Source organism: Calliphora vicina, chromosome 4 (assembly GCF_958450345.1).
Source record: "Calliphora vicina chromosome 4, idCalVici1.1, whole genome shotgun sequence".
NCBI lineage: Eukaryota > Metazoa > Arthropoda > Insecta > Diptera > Calliphoridae > Calliphora > Calliphora vicina.
In genome coordinates, this window is record NC_088783.1 from 61,829,428 (window position 1) to 61,849,514 (window position 20,087).

The 20,087-nt window shown below is 32.8% G+C and overlaps 1 protein-coding gene across 1 annotated transcript in view; it reads left to right on the forward strand.

Moving 5' to 3' along the window:
• Nucleotides 1-18,982: 18,982 nt before the first annotated feature.
• Nucleotides 18,983-20,087, forward strand: part of Drak (Death-associated protein kinase related) — a 266,391-nt gene continuing 265,286 nt past the window's right edge. Inside the window, exon 1 of the mRNA XM_065510366.1 lies at nucleotides 18,983-19,074. The gene's annotated coding sequence lies outside the window, so the exon portion shown is untranslated. The remainder of the gene's footprint in view (nucleotides 19,075-20,087) is intronic.

The window sequence follows — 20,087 nt, forward strand, 5'->3', positions numbered from 1 at the left end:
TTGTTGATTAAGTGAAGGTATTTGACACTTTTTAACTGATGTCTTCGTTAATATTTTATGTTTAATGTCTTAATTTTTATCATACTTTTTTAAGTTGATTGTGACTCAGCTTTATACCTTAATATGAGTTCAAAAAATGTATAGAATCTGTAAGGTTAAATTTTAATTTACATGGTGTCTCCACGAGCAGTAAACTTGTAAATAATTATGTACTCAACTGTCAAATTCTATTGCCAACTCCATATGTTCAAGTGTGGACGAAATAATGTTCAACATAAACTGTCAAATTTGCTTTTGTCATTCCGTTTGTAACATATCGAAATATTGGTCGCAGAACCAAAAAGTATATATATTCTGTGTCCTAATAAGATTCTAAGATGATCTAGCTACGTCCGTTTGTCTGTTGAAAACATGATAGGGAATAAACTACCACCAAGCTACTCTTTTGAGTTGTTTGATATTGAAAATGGCCAATATCGGTCCATGATTTCACCTAGCCCCCACACAAATGTCACCCCGGAATACTGTTTAAGCAGTCATAAATATGTTTATTAAACGGCAATCCTGATAAAATTTTGCACAAATTAGATATAAGTCCTCTGAAATTATACTGTAAAGTATGGCGACATTTGTCCCTAGACCCCATAAGGGACCTCTTATCAGATATTGACTTGCACATTCATAATTGTCTTGTAATAATTAATATCGTGATGAAATTGAACATAAACAAGTTTTATTTCATTTATTAATATGTAAATAGACCAGTGTCTCAGGCAGGATTCGATCTAGCAATCCTCAAACTGATAGACTAGATTACTTTCTATTAGTCGCATCAATTCAAGGATTAGAGTATAAAATTTAAGAATTCTATTGTAGTAATTTAAACTGTATTTATATAGAACTGAGTAACAACAGCCATATATTAATAAATATTAGGTAAATAGTGCAGGTTCTCCGACAGAATTCGGTCTTTATAACCGACTAGGTTCAGGATATAAAATTTAAGAATTTCTAAACATAATCCTAATAATATATCATCATGCTTTCTCATTGATAATTTTTCTAATTTTTTTTTATAAATTCTTGCCCTATTTCTAATAATAAAATTACTCATACGTATAAATATTCGCACATAACAAAATGCACATTAAAATTCCTTTAATAAAACTCAAAATCAGTATGACAAATACCGAGCGGATTTTCAAATATTTATCTATTTATATTTGGTTTTGTGTCATCTTAAAAATAAACTTTTCAAATGTAATAAAAATTAAAATTTCACACTAACCAAGAATATAATACTTACGAGCACCTCAATAGATTTGTCATCAATGGTTGCCAAAATAAATTTGAAAATTTTTGCATTTTTTTTAAAAAAAATCTCAATATTAAAAATAAACAATTTTATTAATAAGTAAATATTTGTAATTAATTTTACAAATAATTTTTTTTAAATTGTAATACAACGAAACCAATTGATTATTATTTGACACTAAAAATGCTGTTAAATAACATCAAGGGGAATTTTTTAAATTAAGTCCAAATATTACAGTTTTTATAACTGGACCAATATTTTTTATACTCGAAAGATGTTTATCCTAAATTAAATGTATGCAGTTTATGATTTAAATACTGAATGGTACTTATTGCAACAAAATCTAACAAAATGTTTAATTATACACCGGAGTCCAGTAAAGTTGTTAAATGAGAATGAAAGAGGACGAAAAATTCATTATTTCTAAAATAGGTTAATGCTCACCAAATCTAATAAGTGAGAAAATTACTTGACGACAGCAGAACTAAAGAGAAAGCTAAAGACGGTCTCGTAATAATCTTAATCGATAAACTCCTACAGAATTCATTACGATAACGTTCAATCGTTCGACTGCTACACATTGAAATTTGCCTTGAGTATTAAATTTGTTTCGACAAAATCCAAAAAATTGTCTAAAAATTGAAATGCACCAGAATGAATAAAATCGAGAAGATACTAAACAAGTCAAGTAGTAGGTATTCAGCACTATGTCAAACAAAGCCCATACTGGCTTCCAAATCAATGTCTTGAAGTAGCTTAATTACTAAAGATCATATCGCCACAAATCCTGCATTAATAGTTCAATGTGCAATTGCTGTCACTGCTGTTCTAGTTTTCACCTAATGGAGATATTGACACGGAAGACAAAGTTCGCCCATGACAGTCAAAAACGTTTGAATTGGAGGCATTAATCCATGAAGATCAACAAGAGCTTGCAAAATCATTGGGAGCTATTCAAGCAGCAATTTCAAAATGTTTGCGGGCAGCAGGATTCATTCAAAAGCAGGGAAATTGGATACCATACGAATTGAAGCCAAGAGACTTTGAAATACGATTTTGCATGACCGAAATAATGAACGCTATAAAAGAAAATAATTTTGCACCGAATCATTACTTGTGTTCAAAAATGTATCCATTACGATAACCCGAATCGTAAGAGATCGTATGTGAAGCCAGGCCAACCAGCCGAATCGACACCAAAGCCAAATATCCATGGTGCTATCTAGTATGAGTTGCTGAAATCTGACCAGACCATTACAAGGAACCTGTAGCGAACGCAACTGATTCGTTTGAAGCGAGCATTGGCCGAAAAACGACCAAAATACGCGTTCGGTTACATGTTACAATACCTGTTAAAAAGTATTTAGAATGAAGTGGTTGGAAAGTTTTGCCTCACCCACTTTATAGTCCAGACATTGTACCGTCCGACTACTATTTGTTTTGATCGATGCAGAACGCTCTCTTTGGGATACGCTTCACTTTGGAACAGATTATCCGTTCTTGGCCGCAAAAGAGGAGCAGTTCTTTTGACTCGGAATCCATATGTTGTTTTAAAAAAAGCTTAAAACATGATACAACAACATAAGGTACACTCAGTAGAAAATAAATTCTCAATTATACAATTCTTGTAACGTCAAACAGAAGAAAATATGAAAAAAAAATCAAAATCAAAGTTTGACGTTATAGGGCTAAATATTGAAAACTCCCCCTAGTGATTTTATCTTCTACAATTATTGTATCATTAAAATTTTTCATTTTGACTCACTTTCCTCTCTTTTTACTCCCGGAATTTTTTGAATCTGATTCGTTGCCGCCAGTAATAATTTCATTATTAATTTTTGATTGGCATCCAAAGGTTGGTTTATAAATATTGAACGATAGTTCGCTTCCTTCCACTATTCCGTTTTCGGTTTCTTCGAGATCTTGGAAAAATCGTAAACATCCAACATTGATCACTGGATAACCACGTTCGCCGGGCGAGGTTAAAGTAGAGTAGTAGACGGATTCCAGGAAGTATCCTTCTGCAAATAGATTGTGCGATTGATCTAGTGTTGGATCGCGAACTTCCAATTTGGAAATACTCTTCTAGAATATCTTCGATTGATTTGTTTAGGGAGATATTGAATGAAGGCACATCGACAGGAGTTATTGGAGCAAGTGTAGTGTATGTGATTGCAGTGGTATGCGATGAGGAGGATTGCCGCGAAAATTTTTCTGCATAATTGTTCGTGATCCAAATTGATGTTTTCAAACTCATCTCCTGCTTCAAATATGTCGTGGACCACTCGTTGTTTAAGAGGAATGTCACTAAAGCTTTCAATGAACATTTTCCTAATTCATTCTTTTGCGTTATCCGGTTCTTCTGTGCTTCGTGGAGGGAGTCCATCAATATGCTTAAATACATCTTGTCTTCTTATTCCTTCTGCTTCAAAGAGAGACAAATCAAAGTCTCTAAAATCGTTGTTGTATGAAGAAGAAAGTCCTTCGTCTATATTACTAAAATCAGTGTCTATCTCTTTTTCATCTCCTGATCTATATTCAACTTCATCTTCATCGAAACATCCATAGCTGCTTCTACCATTTTCCTCTTTTTATCCCCTTCGTGAGAAGGGTATATATATAAGTTTGTCATTCCGTTTGTAATTTCCACAATATAATTTTCCGACCCTATAAAGTTTATATATTCTGGATCCTTATAGATAGCGCAGTCGATTAAGCCATGTCATTCTGTCTGTCCGTCTGTCTGTTGAAATGAACTTTCCGAAGCCCCAAAATAACTTACATACATATACGATTCATACACCAATATCTCCGGAATTCTCTTCGGCTCGGTTGCTATTTAAAATCGGTCCACAAATGGCTAAGATACAAGCCGGGCACGTAAATAAGCAAAATTTACGCTTCTGGGGCACTGAAAATCCGCGTGTAACCCACGAAGAGCCATTACACCCGCTCAAAGTCACTGTATGGTGTGCTGTTTTCGCTGGAGGAGTCATCGGACCTTTTTTCTTCGAAGACGTCGCGGGCCAAACGGTTACTGTGAATGGTGAGCGCTACAGAGCAATGATCAACGAGTTCTTTTTGCCGCAACTTGATGAATTGGTGCAACGGCACACACTGCACGTGTCACAACCGATATTCTGAAGGATGCATTTCCCGGGCGCCTAATCTCCCATTTTGGCGATTTGCACATGCCAGCAAGATCGCCTGATTTGACCGCTCCAGACTTCTTTTTGAAGTCGCGGGTTTATGTCAACAAGCCTCAGACTCTTGCAGCTCTTAAAGACAATATCCGTCAAGAACGTGAGGACCTATCGCCGGATGTTTTGGCCAAAGTGATGGAAAATACAATAAAAAGGGCTCAAACGACAATCAACTGTGGCGGCGGCCATTTACATGACATCATATTCTCGACTTGATGTAAAAAAAAATTAAAAGACCAAATAAAAATAATCCACAAGAAGAATCAAAGATTTTCATATTTTTTTTTTAATTACAGCCAAAAAACATCGGAAGTTTACTTTTGCGCCACCTTGTATAAGGAAAGAACTAGGATAACCTCGATTTTTGAGCTATATCTGGATTACTAAGTCATTAATATAGACATTATGGATATCAAATGATAGATATTTCAAAGACCTTAGCAACGATGTATATAAGACCATTTTGACCCATTGTATGTCCAACTTACGGACATACAATGGGTCAAAATCGGAAAAAATATTTTTTAAACCGAATTTTTTTTTACGAAAAGTTTTTTTTCGCTAAGTATAAAAAAATTAAATTTTAAAATCGAAATTTTTTTTTTTCAAAAAATTAAAAAAAAAATTTTACCTCAAAATATTTAAAATTTTTATTTTGAAGTATAATTTGGTAATCTCTATTATTGCTTCCTTCTCTATTATTGCTTCGATCATTTGGGTATTCACCGGAACTACTTCGGAATCGTTTACAAGGTTTATTTGATTCAATGGTTTATTTGAGTCCATGGGTGTTGTTATTTGATCTATGGTATCTGATTATTGTATATTTTCTGTCTGAGCAAAAATATATTTTCCTAAAAAAGATCAACAAAAAAATTAATTTAAAAAATGAAAATTCAAAACTAAAGGCGACATAATATTCACTTGTAATTCATACAAAACTAAAGAGTGAGTGACTTGTTCTGAATTCCTAAATGCTTACATGCCGCAACCAAGCAGCAGCATTGAAAAAAATAAATCTTAAATCTTTTTTTTAATTCATTTATTACAATTTTATTTCTTTTGCAGAAAAGTGAATAGACTTTAGATGTAAAAATATACCTACACGTATATACAGGAATTCTATTAGAAAATTCTATTTGGAACAGGAAAAAAATAGAAAGAAAGTAAAGTGTATCCACTAAAAACCATCCGTTCCCATTTTGTGAAAATACGTACGAGATGTATTTTGGTCGTAAAATGCAAAAAATAAAGAGATTAGTCTGCAGCACACACGTTGCAAGATTATTGCCGGTGTGTTACTACTTATGTCGTTGTTGTTGCACTTGTTTTGCTGCATGTTTGATGGCGGCGGCGGCGTCTCTAAGTGATTTAGCAACGCCATCCGCATTTTTATACCCACAATCAAAATTAGAGGGGGTAATGGTAAAATTGTTAGGCCGTTGGAGGCATAACGAATTAATAGTCAAAGTTGTCATAGATCTTAATTACAAAACGATCAGATGAAACCTAAATCAAATGAATTTACTTAGTCCGAAGTCCTTGTTTTGTGATAATACTTAAGGAGTCTAAAGCCTAGGATGCTCTAGGAAGCTGAAATTTTTAATAAAACTACTTTATTAGTCCGATTGAGAGTTTGAATTCATGTAAAATAACTGTGCGGCCTTCTAAATAGCCATGTGCCCAAAAAAAATCCTAATTTCATTAAATTCCTTCCTGATATCTTCGTGCTGGGTATTCAAGATTCGTCCTAGCCGCTTCTAACATTCTTACTTGTTGTTCTTTTACTTTGCAAATGTTTTTACATTTCACTATTGAGTTATTTCAAAAGCTGTTTTTAGTTTTCGGATTTATTTTTATTTAAAAATGTGTGATTTTTTTCATCTCTTTAGTGTTTAATTTTTTATTTATTTGTTTTTTTTTGTAAATTCCATTTAATACTTATTGCTGATGTTGTTATTACAATTGTTGTAAAGATGAGCTGTTTCAAAGTCATTCACACTTTCGAAATTCTTGCTGATCAGCAGCATCTCATCGTCATTATTTTCAGTTTTGTATTAAAAATATTTTTGAAAATACTTTTCTTGTTTTGCTTTTTTTTACAATAAATGTCTTGTGTAAATTGAGTAATTTTTAGTTATTTTGCATATTTCTCTTAAACTTAGATGATTTTCTTTTTAATTAATCATTTTAATGGTTATTTTGACATGTTTTTATAATTGTTTATTAAATGTTTTACATAAAAAATTTTATAATTTACGAGTAGTAAAGGCGGCCAACGATATTAAAGAACATTAAAATGAGGCAGGTAAGAAGAGAAAATTTCAGATTTTTTTATAATGCAAATGAAAATGAATATAGAATTGAGGAATTTAACAAGTAATTCAAACATAAAATGTATTAAAGTAACAAAGGACAGCCTTTGGGCCTAGTTTTGAATTTATTTTAACCCGAGATTCCAGAACTATGAACAACATGTCAAATTATTTCACTTTATTAAAAGCTAAATTCTTCAAACCGTGTTTCCCTAGACTTAACGTTGTTCTTATCGCCAAACTTACTCCAATCAAACGAAAGAAGTATCACATGGCTTCGGATAACTTTTCAACAATCTCTACAATGATCATTCGACACTATCGATCGTTCACAAGGACGAGAGTAAGACTCCTTTCACACTATGCGCAAGTATCTTGTGTTTGTAGATGCCACATGTAATTTCGGGTTAAGGAAAAGAAAATTTTACATGCTGTTTTGTTGTTGGGCAAGAGACAACTAAATTGCCTAGTGTGAGCACTAAATTGCCTGTACTGGAGCAGTCGATCATTTCATCGTAGCTGGTCTATTATTCGTAGATTAGTGTGGTGAATTCCGAAATATCCAGACCAAGCCAGGATCGCACAGTTGAACCATGAAATTAGCAGGTTTGTAAACAAGAACAAGCTAATTAGATCATTTTAACAAAGGAAACTACATCAGATGGCAAATTATTTGCTGTACTAGCTATTAAGTTTGCGGATACTTTCATATCCGAATGGAGCCCCTGAAATTTTTGCTGGGTTTTAATTAAACACCCTAAGAGAGACATGTAATGACAAACTTCAAAACCTTCCAGTCTCATAAATATCTTTACACACCAACTGAGGTTACAGAGGTCATCAAAGCAATCAAGCAATCCAAGGATCTTGGCCCCTATGGTATGTTCATTCAGATGATGACACATCTTGGCTCTAGCAGGAAGTCGATATCTTGACATTGAAACACTGCTACTACGACATTCGTAGAGCTCACATTAGTTTCTTGGCAGCTGGATATCGCATCAATGCCGTATTTTAAGTTTGAACACTGCAAACACAGACAAGAAAGAACCGCTGAAAACTAGAATAGTTCAGGCACAACTGAGGTTGGTTTGGAACAACATTCTTAATATCTACTGATCCAAAATCCCGTCCCCACCAAACACCCAACTTGAGACCGGCTTTCAATGGATTGATGATCTAAACGTTGGCTTTAACATCAATGCAGAATATCCAGATTACAAAAAATATCTTCAACAAAAGCGAGGAGGAAGGTTACATCTGCTTCAATGTCAATACCGCATCCGTCCTTATATGGGGTCTGTAGTGAGATTTTATGTAGATAGTCGGGCAACATTGAGGGTTTTGAAATTTCATGATACACGCGATCGTACTGTTGAACTGTAAGAGGGCTCTATACACAATCAGATTGTGTTGGGTACCAGGGCACTGTAACAGGGCTCGGATTTGGACTATATTAATATGGACTGAAAGGTTAAACCTTCTATATGCCAGGATTCCAGGACTCTACGAACCAATTCTGGTATAGTAGGACGGATTGCAGGGTGTCCAGGACTATTTAGCCACAATTGGAAGCAAAATCAACCAGAATATTAATTGGGTTGGATAGGAAAAGTCTCAGGTCTTTAGTAGGAGTGATAACCGCTCACTGCTCAATTGGAAAGTTCATTGGTAAATGGAATATGGGCGCACAGGACTTTTGTAGGATGTGCAAGCATATTGAGGAACTACAAACAGTAGAACATATTCTCAGTAGCTGTCCTATATTACAGGGTCTCAGGCAGAAATGTTTAGGGGGCGATTCCATGATGAACTGGGGAATATAGCTAGATACAGGCAATCTATTAGGCATTATCAGGGGAATAGGCTGGCTATTTTAGGTAACAGGACTCTGAGAATACTAGTCTATACTTATTTCCTGACCTTTTCTTTTGACTAGGTTTTCTCTATATATCACCTTATTTCATTCTTTTATTTCCAATTTAATTTCTTCTCTTCACATCTAGTTCACACCTAGTTCTTGTTTTAAAGGGATTTACAATGGATCCTATGGGTCTCCGAGGGGAAGTGTACTTCTTATTGTTCAAATCTAATTTATTCAACCTCCAGATTTCCGGAACAGAAATATTTGAACCAGACTTAAATAGTCCAGAAATTAATCCATATTGGTCTTGTTGAAGAATGAACCGATTTTAGCAGTTGCTTTTCCTTATTTCTCCATAGACTTCAGCCAAACAAATGGTGGTTTATAATTCCGTATTAATCATATGGCTTTGAAGATCAAATCATGTTCTCGTTTGTGATGCGCTGTTTTGACGAAAGTTTTGTACAATCTACGAGTTACTTGATATTAATGGATCGAGTAAACCTATTGAATATTCCATACCATTTGATTCCATTCTATATTGAATTTATGTTGCCAAAGCCTAGATAAGTAGATATGGGTTTTCCAGTTCAGATTATTCATAGGGTCAGTCATATGACAGTACTGCTTATGTATGGAAACCGAAATTCGATCTTTTTACAACCAAAGAATATTAAAGTGTGCTATGTTGACGAAAGATTTATACAGTCTACAATTTACTTCATTCAAAAGATCAAGGAAACCTGCAAGATGTTCTATACTATCTAAAACAGTGTTAGATGAGCTAGACATTCCAGTTCGAATTGTTTATATTGTTACGTTTTAACCTTTTCAAAACGTTGGTTTATTTCCTTTAAATAAACCGGATACTTTTGATTGCAAATAAAAGCCGTTTAATAGTTTGAAAATTGTAACAACTCTTTATTTATTTAAAATGTACAACAACAACAGAATTAAATAGTCGCTCAATGTTTTTATACACGTTTATAAATTCGCAGAAATACAGACACACTTTATAATGTACACGAATTCACTTGAAAACACACTTTAAGGCACTCAGTTGATGTTTATTCGAATAGCGTCTCTGATAAACTCACTAACGACTGCAACCTCTGCCAGTGCCATCTGCACTCTAGATTGCTCTTTAACTGTCAAAGCTCGTATATTCTAGAGCTTTCTAATACATACGCCATCTGTGGTGTACTTTCTACAATGTTCTTTAACTGAATATTCGAATATACGGTCGCAGCAAACAACAATATAGTAACCGAAATTTGGTAATTTTATAACCGCACTTGATTTCGATCAGTTCTTTGGATTGTAAAGTTTCGATTCAGATACTATAAAGGCGGATCATATCTGGCGGTCATCTAATAATAGAGTCCACTAAGAAAATACTATGTGTTTAAAATTAAATTTTACCAATTTCCTATCATAGAAGAAATTTGAATACCATTTTAGTAAGTAGTAAAAATATTGTTTTGTTGTGGTTTATTTCCTTTAAATAAACCGGATTCTTTTAATTGAAAATAAAAGCAACAATTTAAATAGTCTTTTAATATACACACTTTATAATTTACAAGACTTTATAATTTATAACTCACAACTCGCTGTTACTATTTGTATACACAGTGAATTCTTCTAGAAGTTTCATGAATAATCTACCGAAAAAAGTTGTGTTTCCACAATGATCACCAAGAGCTTTTATAGCTACTTCACAATTAATGTTGTCAAACTTATAAACAATGTTAATAACAGCGTGTTATCAACATTGCTGATAAGTTGATAATGCATGTTGCAAGCAGCTGTTACAAACCGTTAAATTCAAATTGATAATGCAATTTCTTAACATTATTTTAACAATTGTCAATTAAAGTTTGCACTGTTGGCAACACCTATAATAAAATTTCTTCTAATTTCTAACAAATTTATAAACATTTTCAAAACAAATGCACATACTTACATCTAAGAAAAGAAATTCTTTGCAATACGTTCACATTCACCATGCTGCATGCGTCTGGCGTTTTTCCCAGATCAAGAGTTCATTAGTAGTTGGAACGTAAATGACGTTTATTTTAAACTTGAAACGCAACAGATTTCAGCCAAAATACAACAACAAATTTAAGTTCAGGGTCAATAATTTTCGCAAATGAATTAGACAAAAATTTAACAATAATAGCCAACAGCCAGCCACTTGACATTTCGAAAGAATTATAATAGAATTGCAATGAAATTATCCAAAAGAAAGCGAAAATATCTAAGTGTTTAAATACGAGTAGTATGTATTTGCACAACAAGTTCAATAACCCGTTAAAAGTGATCAGATGAAAACTAAAAATTTTGTTTGCATTTCTTTGTAAATATTTTCAAGAATTTCTACTCAAAACAATTGAGCTGCTGGCAAAAGTCTGAAAAATACTTTTGCTAATTAAAGGAAACACATGTAATTTTATTTTATTTTCCAACAATTCCACAACTATAATACATCATGGCTAAAACTACGTTGAAATGTTGTGTTATTTTAAAATCTTTGTGGTATTTTAAGAATTTCATATAAAAATAAACACGATTTTTTTTATTTTTAAGTACTCGTATTAAATGTTTTGTTTTTTCGCATCTCCCCATTACAGAAAACATTATTTGAGTACTTAATCCCTCAATCTATGCGGACAGTAAGTTGAAAGTATGAAATCTTGGAGAGAAATGTTGATGGCTTCCTTTTTAAAGAATTATCCCATATAAATGGAATAATTTTCGTAAAAAATATTGGGTGTATGACTTAAAAATGTGGAATATTTCTGAATTTTTAGATTTTATTTTGAAACATTTGTACAATATAAATTTATTCAAAGTATTGGCCATTGTTAGCAATGACCTTTTCCCATCTTTCTGGCAACATATGGATTCCGAGTTAATAGAACTGTTCATCTTTTGAGGCCAAGAACGAATCAAGCCAATTTCGGATATTCTGTTCCAAAATGAAGTGTATCCCAGAGAGAGCGTTCTGCATCGATCGAAACAAATAGTAGTCGGACAGGGCAAGGTCTGGACTATAAGGCGGGTTAGGCAAAACTTCTCAACCACTTCTTTCTAAATCTAAAGTGGCCCAGTCATGATGGAATATTACGGTTTCATTTCTGGCCGCATATTTTGCGCGTTTTTCTGTCAATGCTCGCTTCAAACGAATCAGTTGCGTTCAGTTTCCTGTAATGGTCTGCAGCTCATAAAAGATAGGACCCTTTTGGTCCCAAATACAGATCATTACCTTAGAGACATGGATATTTGGCTATAGTGTCGATTCGGCTGGTTAGCCGGGCTTATCTTACGCATCGGGTTATCGTAATGGATCCATTTTTCATCGCAAGTAATGATTCGTTGCAAAAGTGATTTTCTTTTATAGCGTTCAAGCTGCATTTCAGACATACAAAATCGTCTTACAAGGTCTCTCTCAGCTTCAATTCGTATGGTACCCAATACCCCAGCTTTTGGGTGAATCCTGCTGATTGCAAACGTTTTGAAATTGCTGCTTGGGTAGCTCAAAATGATGTTGCAAGCTCTTGTTAAGTCTTTTTGTGTTAAAACAAGTCAGAGAGCTACATATATTCGGCTGTGCCGAATCTTATACAACCTTCACCAAATTATCCTTCAAAATAAAAATTTTAAATATTTTTAGGTAAACAAAATTTATTTTTCTTTGCAAGTTTTTTAATTTTTTTGAAAAAAAAAATTTTCGAATTGTTTTTTTTTTTAATGAAAATTTTTTTTTTTTTAATTTTAAAATTTTTTGTTTTGGTTTTTCAATTTTTTTTAATATTTAGCGAAAAAAACTTTTGGTGAAAAAAAAAATTCGGTTAAAAAATATTTTTTCCGATTTTGACCCATTGTAGGCCCAATGACAGATGGCAGAACCATTATCCTAGACCAGCTACAGCAGACCAATCATCTACTTAGTTGGAACAACAACCGATTAAAGAAACTGACACAAGGCAAAACAAGTAAGATATAATACCCTACACTAAGTAAAAGAGCAAAAACATTTTTCTTTTAAAATTTCAATAATTTATATTGTTGATTGATTTTCGGTAGTGGGCCTTATATGGGGACTATGACCAATTATATGGACCGATCACCATCCATTAGGTCGTGTGATTTGTGTCTATATGAAAGTTTACTATGTTGAATTTTGTGAGTATACCCACATTTTTAAGCGATTTATACACGTTTAAGTGATTTTCGGAAGCGGGTCGTATATGGGAGCTATGACTAATTATGGACCGTTCGTAACAAAATTTGGTGACATGAATTTTGTGTATATAAAACTTATTTGGAGCGGAATTTGTGGAGATACATATATAAATTAAACATTTATGACCGATTAAGTCCAAATTCGGAAGGACATTTGTATGGGGGCTATGTGAAATAATAGACCGATTTCAGCCAGTTTCAATAGGCTTGGTCCTTGAGCCGAAAAAATAATATGTACCAAATTTCATCGAAATATCTTCAATATTGCGACCTGTACTCTGCGCACAAGGTTTACATGGACAGCCAGCCAGCCGACCAGACGGACGGACGGACATCGTTTAAATGATTCTAAGTCGATCGGTATACTTTAGACCAGGGAAGCGCAAAAAGAGACATTGTAGTTTTGTAGGCATGTATGGGTTAAAAATAAAAAAATCCGCAACAACATCAAGCAACAGAATGAAATATTTGTATTTTTCCGCTCTATTGTTTGCAACTAAATGAGTTATTTGTATTTTTTACGCTCTTGCTGTGTGTTTTGTTTACTTTCGGGTTGTGTACGTGTAAATTCACGAAAATGTTCGTAATCTCAACAATATGAACGCCTACCAATGCTTTAGACCATTGGTAGGCAAAAAGAGGCATTTAATTTGTGTGCTCTTTTGGGTAAAAAACAACAACATCAAGAAACTGAATGAATTGTGTGTATTTTTACGCTCTATTACGCTCTTTTGTTCACATTCGGGTTGTTTGACGAAAATCATCTTAACCTGAACAATATGAACGCCTACCATGGCTTTAGACTAATATTTTTGGGCGTTACAAACATCTGCACAAACGCATTATACCCTCCCCACTCTGGTGGTGTAGGGTATAAATAGCAATAGGCTGGATCTTATGGCAACATCCTACATGTATCCTTGGACCCGCTACAGCAGACCAATCACCTACTTAGCAGGAACCACAACCGTTTAACGAAACTGATACAAAAGTAACAACAGTCTGAAGTACATGAAGACGCACGATACTCCAATAACAAGGAGTGCATCTTACATGGGAAATATGAGAAAAACAACTGCAAAACAAATCGTATAAGATGGAAGATGCTTAGTGGAAGCTAAATGCTCCCAAGAGGGGTAATGGAGAAAAAAAAGGTCCAACTTACTATGGTTTTATATACGTCATTGCAAAGGTCTTTGAAATATCTATCATTAGATATCCATATTGTCTATATTATTGACTTAGTAATCCAGATATAGGTCAAAAATCGAGGTTGTCCTAGTTTTTTCCTCATATATCAGCCATTTGTGGACCGATTTTGCTGATTTTAAATAGCAAACTTCTCGAAAGCATGTCTGACAGAATTATTGAAGATTTGGATCCCGAAGATATCTGGGGTATTCAGAAAATTGTTTTCAACAGACAGACAGCCGGACATGGCTTAATCGACTCCGCTATCTATAAGGATCAAGAATATATACATATACTTTATAGGGTCAGAAATGAAAAATGTAGAAATTACAAACGGAATAACAAACTGGAGGTGAAATACCTTCTCACGAAGATGAAGGGTATAATTACAAGCCAAATGGCTTATCGGGTTTATTTTTAAGAAAATTTTGTAATTGTAAATTTGATACAAATAAAAAAAAAATAAAATGATGTCAGACATGGTTGTGCAATCATAACAATCATAACATCGACAAGATAAATCACGAGATAAATTCAATATATTATTAGCTACGTGAACAAATTGATGTCTTGTCAAGACTGGGGGTAAGATATAGATTTGAAGGGATGTGAGCTATAAGAAGTGCTTTTCAACTAGGATGTGAAGAGAAGAAATTAAATCGGAAAGAAAAGAAAGACATCAAGTGATATAAATGGAAATAAAGTGAAAAACCCTGTCCAAAGAAAAGTACAGAAAATATCAATAGAATTGGACTCTCAGAGTCATATTACCTAAAATAACCAACCTATTCCCCTGATAACGCCTAATAGATTACTTGATATATCCCCATAGTTCATCATGGAATCCTTCCCCTTATTGTCTGATATCCTGTAATCTAGGACAGTTACACACAACAGTTTCTAGTTCCTCAATATCCTCGCACAAGCTACAGAAGACATGTGTGCCCATATCCCATTTACCAATGAAAGCTCCAATTGAGCAGTACCCGGTTATGATTTCTACTAAAGACATGAGACTTTTCCTATTCAACCCAATTAGTATTCTGGTTGCATTTGCATCCAACTTTGGCCAAATAGCCCTGGACACCCTGCCATCCGTCGTAGAAGACCAGGATTCGTTCGTAGAGTCCCGGAATCTTTCGAAGATCAATCTATAATAGTGGTATATAGGAACTTTAACTTCCCAGTCCCTATTAATATAGTCCAATTCCGGACCATGTCTGACCGGTTCATCTGAGATTTTATCACCCTGTATGTTACAGTGTCCTGGTACACAACACAATATGATTGTGTATAGTTTTAATAACAATAACATTCAAAACTATGCTCGAGTGTACCATATGACATTTCAAAGCCCTCCGTGCTGCCTGACTATCTACATCAAATCCGTGGCTCTGCCTGGAAGATGCTACATTCGTCTGGGACTCTGTATGACATTTTGATGTCCTCATCTTCTAAATAAACTCCGGATCCAGTGCCAGATTCCATCTTGGGCCCATCAGTGAAAACTGCACCCCCTTCAAACAGCTGTTCAGATCCAACCCACACGTCCCTACTTGGAAACACAATTGGGGGTGAAATACCGAAGTCTAAGGTCGTTACGCTATGGTCAGAAAACCCAGTAGGGATACTAGCCTGACCAATTAGACCTACTTCGTACAAAATTTTCGATTTACCTTCCTCGTACAAATCTGTTCTGATTTGGAAATTATATACATATAAAGAATTTGTTTTAGGAATAGGTTCCTTTAACTCCCTGCTAATTTATGAAGTGCATACATAATTTTTTTATTATATTTTTTTTTTATTTCGTGAATCGATTGTAGTGTTAAGTATCTTGTTCCGGTTGTTGACTGTAATAAAGTGTAAAGGCGTTTTGTAATTACGTGTGTTGATGGGTCTGCAAAATATCTTGATTCTTTACGAACAGATTTATTTGTAGTATATTATGGTTGGTTGTTTGTTCTCTTTTCTTTTTTTTTCTTCTCGCAAACGACAGCTAACAACTTAAATAGCGGAATTTATACTTTTTTGTAGACGTTTTTTTGTTTGTGCAGAAAAAATAAAACACAAAAAAATGTTAGCATTTAAAATAAAAGAGGGGGATTAAATTTTTTGCAATTTTGTATGAGTTTTGTTTGGCTTTTTTCGGTCTTGTCTTGGCATTATTTTTTATTTTATTTTTTTTTTGTCTAGCCGGACATGCTGTCAACACTTCTTAACGAGAAGGCGCCATTTCAAACGCATGCTGTTGAGTTATTTGACTTCATTAGATTTTTTAATTGATTTTGTTGCTATTTAAAATTTACTTTTATTTATATGTAGTATGATGCAATTTAAGTAGAAATATCTAAAAAATTAAGGATAATGTATTGAATTTATTAGGTTTTAAGTAGTTGATGTTTTTTTAGTTTTTTTATACGAGGGTTAATACTTAAGATATGAGTTTTGGCAACACAGATGGAGATAATGATTCTAAATTATTAATTTCAAATTTTATTTCGGTCAACGTACCATGAAAAAATATATAAAATTTTACCAAAAAAAAATCCAATCCGGAAATACCTAACGACCTGGAGGTTCATCGTCATACTGTTTCCAAAGCCATTAAACAGTATAAGTAAGGAAGACTTGAACATTGAAAGGAAAGCTGGATCAGGAAGAAAAATGTTCTAACAGATATTGGTAATGCAAATGAAGTCGAACAACTCTTTCGAAGAGCACCGAACAGTTCTATAAGAAAATCAGCTCGTAAAGTTAAATGCTCTGATTCTTTTTCGGGCAGAGCCAAAGCTAATGCTGGCTTGAAGTTGTATAAAGTTCAGAAAGTTCCAGATCGCAATGCGGTAATGAATTTTATAAAAAAAATACACCTGTTGTGTGATTGATGATGAAACTTATGTACTGCCAGACTTTTAACAACTTCCGAGTCAAGTTTTTTATGGTGATATTCAAGAATAATACCGGACAAAAAAACAAACAAAATTTCCAAGAAGTTTCGTGTGTGGCAAGCCATTTAAAATAAAGAAAATTTTCCCAAAAATAGTGAAGAAAATAACAATAGATGTGTTTTTTTGATAACGAAAAAATAGTTACGAAAATTTAAAACCCAAAAAATTAACATACATATTCGTAAATAAAATTATTGTTTTACTCTGAAATTGTAAAAAAATTAAATCTGCAATTTCTTTTTAAACGTGAAGTGATACCAAGTCTGGTAAATTTCGTATTTTTGCTAAGTATCAATAACAAAACACAGCTAATATTACTGATTTTTCGAACTTTGTAATAAAATTATTTGGCTATTTTTATGAAAAAAACTTTCAAGTTGAAATTTTAATATTTTAGTTAGCTATTTTAGCTTAGCTTCGAAAAAAGACGTTCTTTGTATTCGAAACTGTTACAAATAATAAAATTGTTATTTGAATAACAAATTTTAAATAGTTTACTGTTAGAAAACCATAAAGTCTAGTATTTTCTACATGGCAGTGCTACTTAAACATAGTATTCATCTGGTAATACTATTAAAAAACCCCAACCATTCACAATAAACAAAAAACTGTTCTCAGGTTAGAGAAGACTTACACTTATAGTGAATGGTAACACTGTGCTGCAAAACAATAAATGGCAATGCTTACCTTAACTATTTTGGCAAACTACCAAGTCGATGATTATTTTTACATAATACATGGTTAATAAAAAGCCAAAAAACGATATTTATAATAATGTATAATAAGATATGTGTTATATGAAATCAATTTATTACATACACTGTGTTTACCTAAGAATAACGAGTGCACTTTTGTTAACAGTAAATTGCATCTGTTGAATTTGTTTTGTTTTCTGATTGTTTTTTTTTTTGCCCTTTTTGTCTCTTCAACACTGAGCACACTTGTTTTATTGACGCCGTTATTTTGAAGGGCTTATGTAGACTTGGTAGTCTTGTCTTTTTGCTTTGTTTTTGATAATAATGTATTTGAAAACCAGTTTAATTCTGCAATTAGTTGTTACGTTACGTTTGGAAACGTAAAAGTCGGCTGTTATGTCTCATTTACAATTAATTTTTTTATAACTATTTAATATGCATCACCCTTTCCCAAGTCCGTGTATGGAATCATATCCTTGCTATGAATGATATGAACAAAAACTTTTTTAATAATAAATATGTATTTCTAGGCGGCGCTTACTTTCGATAATTTTTTATAATTTTATTCCAATAAGTTTTTTAAGTAGTTCGTAAAAATGGCTAGATTCATGACTTGCGAAAATTTAAAAACCAAAATATTAAAAGATTTGAAACAAAAAATTAACTGTGATAAATATTCAATTAATAAATCAGCAGTTTCAAGAATTATAAAAAAAATCGTGAGACCTAGTAAAACTAATACAAGACAAGATAATTTAATAGTTTGGTAATAAATTCTCGAAATGTTGCGTAGCAATACCATGGTGTGGGGATGTTTTTCAGACAAGGTATGGCTCCAATTTTTAATCACGGTTTCCCTTACTTATCGGCGGCTAAATCATTGGTATAAAAAACGCCGGAAAATCTAAGCCAGCTTTGAGCCTTTCTATCATTTTGTGTTATTTACATAAAATTGTTTAATTATACTGTTGAAAATAAATAAATTGCACGGTTTTCAAATGTATTGTGTTTACTTTCTTTTGTTTTTCATCAAATTACATTTAATTCACTTTATTTTCATATTTTCTTGTCTCTGCTATGTTGCCTGCTGTTCAACGCCGTTACATTAAATACGCATGTTTTCATGACGCCGTTATTTTTTTAGCATTGAGTAAACTTGGTACTCTTGCCTAGTTGCTTTGTGTTAAAACGTCAGTCAATTTTTAAAAGTCGAGTAGTGAAGTTTTGCAGACGCGTATGTTGTTGTTTTTTTAAAATACCCAAATGAGTTTTCAATCTCTGTGTTTTCTGAGTAGGTAAATCGCATAAATATTAAAAAAAAATGTTCTGCTGTTAAAATTTTTGCACAAACTTCTAGCGCTATATGAAGTTAAATAAATTACTAAACCCTACGTATAACAATTTGTGTGTTTTTTTTTGTGGAGAAATAAAAGAATCTATCTAACTAACAAAGTACAGAAAATTACTGGGTGAATAACATAAAAAGTGTTGGAAGTGCAGAAATAACAAGGAATACACAACCAAAACCGAAACAAAGTTATAAAAGCAAACAAGGAGAGAATTAAAAATACAACACAAAAAATATTGTATATAAAAATTTAAAGTGTGTGTGTTTGTTAAAATTTCAACAAAATAAAATAAAAAAAAGTTAAAGAAAAACTTGTTTCACAATTACAACAAGAAAAATATCTGAAAAAAACAAGCTGCTGAAAGTGAAAATTTTTCTTTATAAATTTGTTTTAAATATTTTTCCATAACACGAATTTAATAAAAAATAAATTTATTTAAAAAACTTTAACCAAGTAATTACAATGTACCTAACAAAAAATCAGTAAATTTTATGGAATTTTTATTAAACTAAAAAAAATATATAAATTTTTATATTCTGTGTGTTTTGTTAAAAAATTTACGACTTCTTGCTTAAGTTGAGTGTGTTGCTTTTTTTTATTAAAATAAAAATACAAATTTTACTACGACTCCCTTTCAAGCTCCCTCTCTCTTTCTAATACAAGGCACAAAAAACCATACACATTTGGACAAACATTCATATAAATGTTACATACAAACATTTATATTTAAAGTGAAGTGTAAAAATATATATGTAAGCAGCCGTATGTGTAAATGTTTTTCTGTTGTTGTTGTTTTTGCTGATATTAAAGTAAAGTAACTAGAAGAACAAGAAGAAGCAGAATAAATAACATCAGGCAAATGTCAAATGAAACGAAAAAAAATAATAATATTTCCTCTGTTTCTGTGTTTCGTTTTCTTGTAATTATTGCTGTGGTTGTTGTTGTTATTAATAATATTT